This window comes from Callithrix jacchus, chromosome 1, assembly GCF_049354715.1.
Source record: "Callithrix jacchus isolate 240 chromosome 1, calJac240_pri, whole genome shotgun sequence".
In the NCBI taxonomy this organism is placed as follows: domain Eukaryota; kingdom Metazoa; phylum Chordata; class Mammalia; order Primates; family Cebidae; genus Callithrix; species Callithrix jacchus.
In genome coordinates, this window is record NC_133502.1 from 155099522 (window position 1) to 155107453 (window position 7932).

General features: G+C 42.3%; 1 long non-coding RNA gene across 1 annotated transcript; it reads right to left on the reverse strand.

Moving 5' to 3' along the window:
- Positions 1–619: 619 nt before the first annotated feature.
- Positions 620–6418, reverse strand: LOC144579446 (uncharacterized). The gene is made up of 2 exons (XR_013526986.1): positions 2003–6418; positions 620–1209 (listed from the first exon to the last, which is right to left on the reverse strand). It is a non-coding gene; the product is annotated as an uncharacterized LOC144579446 (long non-coding RNA).
- Positions 6419–7932: the final 1514 nt, after the last annotated feature.

Genomic DNA, 7932 nt, shown 5'->3' on the forward strand with positions numbered 1-7932 from the left:
TACCATTTGGTGCATTTTTGGAGTGGCTGGTACTGGTTGTTCCTTTCTATGTTAACTGCTTCTTCCAGGTGCTCTGGTAAGGCAGGCCTGGGTGGTGATGAAATCTCTCAGCAATTGCTTGACCATAAAGGATTTTCTTTTTCCTTTGCTTATGAAGCTTAGTTTGGCTGGATGTGAAATTCTAGATTGAAAGTTCTTTTCTTTAAGGATGTTGAAAATTGGCCCCCACTCTCTTCTGGCTTGTTGGGTTTCTGCAGAGAGATGTGTGGTGAATCTGACGGATGTCCCTTTGTTGGTAACCCAACCTTTCACGCTGGCTGCTATTAGCATTCTTTCCTTCATTTCAACCCTGGTGAATCTGACGATAATCGGCCTTGGGGTTGTTCTTCTTGAGGAATATCTTTGTGGTGTTCTCTGTATTTCGTGGACTTGAACATTGGCCTGCCTCCAAGTTCTCCTGGATAATATCCTGAAGAGTGTTTTCCAGCTTGGATTCATTCTCTCCATCACATTCAGGTACACTGATCAAACACAGATTAGGTCTTTTCACATAATCCCATATTTCTTGAAAGTTTCGTTCATTTCTTTTCACTCTTTTTTCTCTATTCTTACCTTCTCATTTTATTTCATTGAATTGATGTTCAGTCTCTGATATCCTTACTTCCACTTGGTCAATTCAGCTATTGAAACTTGTGTATGCCTTGCGAAGTTCTCATGCTGTGTTTTTCAGCTGCATCAAGTCATTTTTATTCTTCTCTAAGCTGTTTATTCTAGTTAGCATCTCATCTAACCTTTTTTCTAGGTTCTTAGTTTCTTTGCATTGGGTTAGCACATGTTCTTTTAGCTCTGAGAAGTTTGTTACAACCCACCTTCTGAAGCCTGTTTTTGTCAATTCATCAGATTCATTTTCCATCCATCTTTGATCCCTAGCTGGTGAGGAGTTGTGATCCCTTGGAGGAGGAGAGGCATTCTGGTTTTTGGTGTCTCATCCTTTTGGTGCTGGTTTCTTCCCATTGTAGCAGCTTTATCTACCTATGGTCTTTGTAGTTGGTGACTTTTGGATGGGTCTCTGAGTGGACATCCTTTTTGTTGATGTTGAAGCTATTTCTTTCTGCTTCTTAGTTTTCCTTCTTACAGTCAGGCCCCTCTGCTGCAGGACTGCTGGAGGTCCACCCTGGACCCTGCTCACCTGGGGATCACCTGTGGGGGCTGCAGAACAGTAAGGGTTACCACCGGTTTCATCCTCTGCTATCCTCATCCCAGAAGGGTACCCACCAGATGTCGGCCTGAGCTCTTTTATGAGGTGTATTTTAGGATATATGGGGATTGGGAGTTGCTTGAGGAGAGAGTCTGTCCCTTATAAGAGCACAAGTGCTGTGCTGGGAGCTCCATTGTTCATGCAGAGCTGCTGAGCAGATACCCTTAAGTCTGCTGCAGCTGAACTCATAACTGCCTCTTTTCCAAGATGCTCTGACCTAGGAAGGTTGGCTTTATTTATAAGTTCCTGTTGTGCTACTGCCTTTTTTCATAGATGCCCTGCCCCACACAGAGTAGTCTAGTCACAGTCTGCCAGCAGAGGTGTTGCTGAGCTACCACAGGCTCTGCCCAGCTTCTGTGTGAACTGCCTTGATAGTGGTGGACCCTCGGTAGTGGGGGATGTCCTTCCCCCCACTGAGCTGGACCATCCTGCGTCTGGCTGCACTTGCTGCAAAACTCTCAATCCAGAGCATTTCAGATTGCTTGTTTTGTAGGAGTGGTACCAGCTGAGCCAGATCATGTGGCTCCCTGTCTCAGTCCCCTCCCTTTCAGTTGAATGGGTGGCTCTGTCTCCCAGGCATTCCAGGTGCCCCTCGAAATGGCCACCCAGACTTGTGTGAGTTTCTGTGCGCTGACTCAGCACTGGCTGAAACTGCCACACTGAAAACTCATGGCACTTTTCAGCCCAGGAATCTCCTGGTCTGTGGGCAGTGAAAACTTGTTTGGAAATGCAGTGAGCACTCACCCTCTGGGCTGTTATCACTGGGAACTGCACTCCGAAGCTGTTCCTATTCGGCCATCTTGGATCCTCCATATCCCAGTTCTTTGGCTTAAAAGTGGCCACTGCAGTGCCTTAAATAAGTATAAATCCTGACCTAAAGAGAGAAAAAAGTTTAGCCTGGCTGAATTTTGAATCTAACCATACACTATAAAAAGAAGGACGGGAAGACTCACCAAGAGGCTGTATCAATAGTCCCAGTGTGAGAAGGCTCAGAGGCTGGCCTGAAGCTTGAGCTCCCACAGCAGTGAGATAATTTCTAATTTTAGAAATATTAAATAACTGATAATGATATGACCTTGTTAAAGAACCATGTTAGGAAAAAAGGGACATTGTTAAAAATAGCTTACATTCTCCCAGCTGAAGTTTCCAGGTAAAACGTGGGTTCACTCTCATAATGTAGGTTCCAGATGATGAGACACCTCACATTGCTGCCAAATGTGGCAAGGCCAAGGCTCCTGTGTGTCCTGGAAGATATGCATTTTCAGCAACCAGCAGGGCAGCTCTCACATCCTTACCATGTGAGAGAAGTATAAGCACTGAGAAATCAAAGAAACAGGACTGAGTCCTTGTTCTCAAGGGGTTTGAAGTCTAGTCACCAGCCTAATGATGACTCCAAGATATCCTAATTTTAATATGTGAAGCTGTGCTATAGCACCCAAGACCTAACTGGGGAAAAGCAGCCTCATGCAATGGCTAGAAATGTCTGAAATATTGCTGCTGGCACCCTGTGAAATAGGAATATGAAATGCAAAACCTACATAAAACTAGTGGGCTTCACTTGGGGAGGACAGAGAAATGGTAGAGGCAGCAGCCCTGGAAGGTGAACAGAATCCCAGATAGCTTCCCCATCCTGCCCAGTGCTGTAGATAGGCACCTCTAAGGCTTGGCTACCTCGAGAATCATTAAATGCTTTTAGCAAAGCTGTCTCTGAGGAGCAACCAGCTTTGAAAGCCAAATTGAAAAAGGTCCATCTGATCTTGTAATTGGAGAGAAAGTAGGCTCTGTGCCACGATAACATATTAGAGTCATTTGGAGATGAAAGGAAGGAAGGGGTGGTCTCATAATTAGCAGGGGCTTGAGAGTGCAGAGAGGGGATGCTTCTAGAGTCAACACTGGAATTTACTTATCATCAGATGCCATCAGTCGCTCTCTATCTGACTCTAAACACAGGAAGAATGTGCTGAGTACACCTTGGCTAAATCCTATCTGAATTTCTTCATGTCAGCAATACTTCCAACTGTACAGTTTAAATCAGTGGTTCTCCAAAAGGGGCAGTTTTTCCCACCCAGGGGACATTTGACAATGTCTGGGGACATTTTTATTGCCTCCACTTGGAAGAGATTTTCTACTGGCATCTAGTGAGTAGAGGCCAGGGAAGGTATTAAACATTGTAAGACAGCCCCTCACACACATACAAAATTATTCAGCCCAAATGCCAACAGTGCTGAGGTTGAGAAAACCTAGTTGAGAATAATGAATGTTTTCTGAACTGTCATCATTTTCATGATTCTTTTATTTTTTTTCCTTGAAAACAATGAAATTGGTTTACCTATCATCACTACAGCAATAGAAAAGTCCCAACAATTAAGAAGATGCTCCAATGGTACTGACCCATTTTGTGGGGGAGTCTTATAGAACAGAGAACTTGGGCAAGAGATGAAGGGGCTTCTGCAGTACTGTCATAGTCAAATACCTTGAGATTTCATTTTGTTCCTGCCTCTGAGGCCACCAAAGCCCTCGCCAGACCTCACGCCTGAAATAATGTTTTGGAAAAGCCAAATATAAAGATACATGATTTTTTATCTGCTGGGAGTGGGTGGGACCACACTACTGTTGAGAAAGATCTTCCTAAGTAGTAGATTGGATGATATGACTCTCTTCTTGAAGCTTTCGATGACTGCCCACAGGACAATATATTGCACTGTTTTTCTTTATCTGGCTCCTACCATCTCTCCAACCATCTCATCTTCTAGATCTTCCCAGCTCACATCATTTACCCTGGTTACACTAGATATCTTGTCTTCCCCAGGTTGCAACACTCCCATCACATTTTTCTTGTTTTTAAACATGGAAGTGTTCCCCTGACTGCAAAGTCCTCCACCCTATTTTCTAAATAACTCCTAGCTGTCTGCTAAGAATGATCTCAAATGTCCACCACTTCTAAAACCATTTTCTCACCTGGCCTCTGCTCCTACCCAATACTCTGGCCTAAGTCTTGTGCCCCTCCCAGAAAACCCTGTATCTGTCTCCAATATAACACCTACCATCCTAAATTTCAACTAATTGTGTATCATCTACAGGCACTTTGAAGATAAACGGTTCCCTGTTTATCTCTGTATGTACATCAACCCTTCTAGCCCCCTTCAGGTATGGTACAGGGCTTGAGTCTCTAACAAGTTTTCAACTACTGTTTGGGAATGACTAGAAGAAAAGTACAGGGTGCGGTGGAGGGGAGGGTGAGGGGGGAAACGAAAGACAAAAAGGAAAGAGGATGGAAGGAAGAAAGTGGGAAGTGAGAAAAGGAAAGAAAAGAAAGGCAAGAGGAAAGCAAGTAGACTGGGAAGGAGGAAAGAGAAAGAAAGGAGGAAAGGGGAGATGGGAAAGGAGAGAAAGAGAAGGAAGAAGGAAGGGAGAGGGAAGAGAGCAAAAAGAAAGAAGGAAGAACTCTGCTAGTAACTCTTGCTTAGAAAAGATCTCTCTGCTCTGACTTAGGTCAAATCCCTACATTAACTGTCTTCAAGAACCACATAACTGTTATATCACTTTTCGCATTTGTAGTTGTAGATATATCTGCATGATTATTTACCATAATGCCGCAAGCTCCATGGGTCGGCATCTACATTTTCCTTCCATGTTATAGCTTCAGTACATATCGTGTCTGCAAAAATTATTTGCTAAATAAATGAAAAAGTGGGCAGACTTGTGGTGCAGAACCAGCAGCTAATTTTATTAGTAAAAAGTTAGCCCCTCTGTATTTTATAAACCAGTCTGGGAACTTAGATTTGGTCGTTTTTAACCTTCACCTAATTTTTTCCATATTAAAAGACTTCTTCAGCTTCTAGAAAGAGTTGTTCTAAAGCATTCAAGACAGTGGCAAACACATTCTCACTTTAAAAATCAATCGCAGGAGCAATTTATTACAGGGAAATTTCCTGGACTCCAAGAAGCACCTTGAAGTCAGGAGATGATTAATTTGATATAACTGAAGAGCTGCAAACATCTGCTCCCCGTTGACATCTGCCTCTCATTAAGTTACAGCCCTCTGTCTCCTTCTGCACTAGGGGCTGGCTTGTGTGTTGATCTGGTAACTCTAATTATATGGTAAGCCCAGTGCTCAAGGCCCTTGTGCCAGCCACCTGGTGGGGGCTCAATAAAAACTAGCTCCATTGCATTGTACTCCAGATCTACCCTGAGCACTTTGTAAGTCCTCCGTCACTCCTAAATAATAGAAATAAAAAACAGTAATGAGGTTGGTGAACACATTGTCATCTTGTAGCTCTGGCTAAGGCTGAATCCAGTTAAAATCAAACCCTTGATTGAGTCACATAAACAAACAAATCAAATCCATGAAAAATCTTCCAAATCTGTTATTTGGCACCAGATTTTGCAGTAACTCTTTAATTGCTATCCCTTACTCTGTTATCGCCTTTCCCACCGATGCTGCTATCAATGTAATTGTCTTAAAATGCACTTTGATATTGAGCCACCCTATTCAGAGATTTCAGAGGCTCTGCCCGGCCCATGAGCACGTACCACCTTCCTAACCTTGACTTTTAAGCCTTCCACTGCTTTGAATAAACCTAACCTCTGTCCCAGTACTTCCCCTCAGACAGCCTTGTTTTTAGTTATGTGGTGTGATTTCTTGCTTCCCAAGTCTGCTTGCGCTCTACCACCTTCATGCCTTAGCTGATGATGTAACTTACATAAAGCCCACGTACCATATGACACCATCTTGATTCATTGTATGTGAAAGGTACCTCAACTCTGACCCAAATCAATGTACAATTGATTTAACCTTTCCTGTAGTCTGTCATAAACATACTGAAGAAAGAACACAGAAAAAGTTCCTAAAACCTCTATTCTTTCATTTCTTCCCTTCTTTTCTCCCAATATGTGTAGGCTCACCTAGGGTCTCTCTCCTCCCAACTCTAAGCTCCCACTCCAAGATATTCTTCAAGCCCACATTCAGGTTATTTTGTCTCCCTTCCTAAGCGCTTCACATCTATATCATTTCAGCCTCCCTGGCCTCTTAGAACTTTCCTGTGAGAGCCCTGGAGCTAACCCAACAAACAAAAACATTCTTACTGACCAGGAGATAGGATAAGACAAAAAAATTGAAAAAAAATTATAATAATTTGTCTTATTCCTGTCACATTTACAGTGTACACTCTGCTCTTGGCTCATTTCTGACATCAACACCCCTCTCAATAGCTAAAACCCAGAACAAAAGATTCTCCTTAAAACATTCCAGGATTCCCTCTTAGGGAACTTTGCACATTTTATCTTGCCTTATAGCTTTTGGTGTAAATGTCTTATTGCTACTTTTGAAAACTGAGACTCAAGGTCTCCTTAACATCCTTTTTACCCTTCCATACTCACCTAAATATCACTTCTAGGCCGAAGGTTTTCCTCAATACTCACCCAAAAGTTATTTCCAGGGCAATGGCTTCTCTTACTTTCTTTCTGACCTTGGATTGTTTATCTCTTTTGTGCCACAGCAACTGGCACTAACCTGATATATTATAATGAAATTCAATGGATTATTTGTGTCTATATTGCCTTCCCTCACCCCAAACGCATATACTTTGAAAACAGGGAAATCTCTTATTTATACTCAAACTTATCCATGTATTCACCCAAAATATATTCTCAGAAAATGTGTGTATACAATGTCATGTTTATGAAGTTATGTATTGTCCACAATATCTGTTTCTATACCTTTCTCATTGTAGATTCTCAAAAAGTGTATTTGGAATTGAATTGAACACGTATGAAACATTCAGCTTGATTGATTTTCTTCTTTGACAGAACTTTATCTGTATGGTGGTCTAAAAAGATTTTCAAAGTGAAAAACTGGTGGAGAGAAAACAAAGGATTAAAAATAAAATAGTCTGACCAGTTTCTTTCCCTGTGGATACAAAGCCAAGCTTGGAGCTTTGTCTAAGGAAATCACACTGCCAGGCAAAAGATAATAGGCTGAATGTGGGTCCTTCTTTTGCAACCTGCAAGGCTGCAAGACCTTTCATTTCTGTATTAGAATATTCTGTTATACTAGGCTCATGTGGCTCCTTCAGTTAATGGTGACAGAAAATGTGACTCCTGGGCCACATAACTGCAAATACTACTGGCCTAGAAGCTGAAACAGATTGATACTATTGGCAAACCACACCTAGGTGGCTTTTATAAGAGGGGGGGAAAGTAGAGTGATTAAACGTAATCACTCTTATGCATTGGGCAATTAATCTCCAGCATCCCTGGACTGCTCTCCAGGATCCATAACTTAGACCCAGTCCATGGAGGTTGGCCCATTGACTATGTTTCCAGTACATAAAGAAATCTAGACACAAACATTCACAAATTCTTTTGAAATTCAGTGCTTCTCCTATGGAGGAGAAGCTTGGAGGAAAAAGGATATTTTGGGGGGGGGCGGTGGTGGACAAAGCTGTTGAATCAGAGTTTAATGTAGAGGCAACCTGAGGAAGAAAAATACTGTTGGTGCCTATGCTCCCCACTAGCTCCAGCCCCAGGAGTGGGTTATGAATCCATTCCCCTTGACAAACATTGGTTTGAATAGTGGCATGGTTGTAATTCAGGTGTGAGCTAAAAAACAGCAGGAAAGCATTTCTTAAAAAAGAAAAAAAAAAAGGCTGGATGCAGTGGCTCATGCCTGTAAT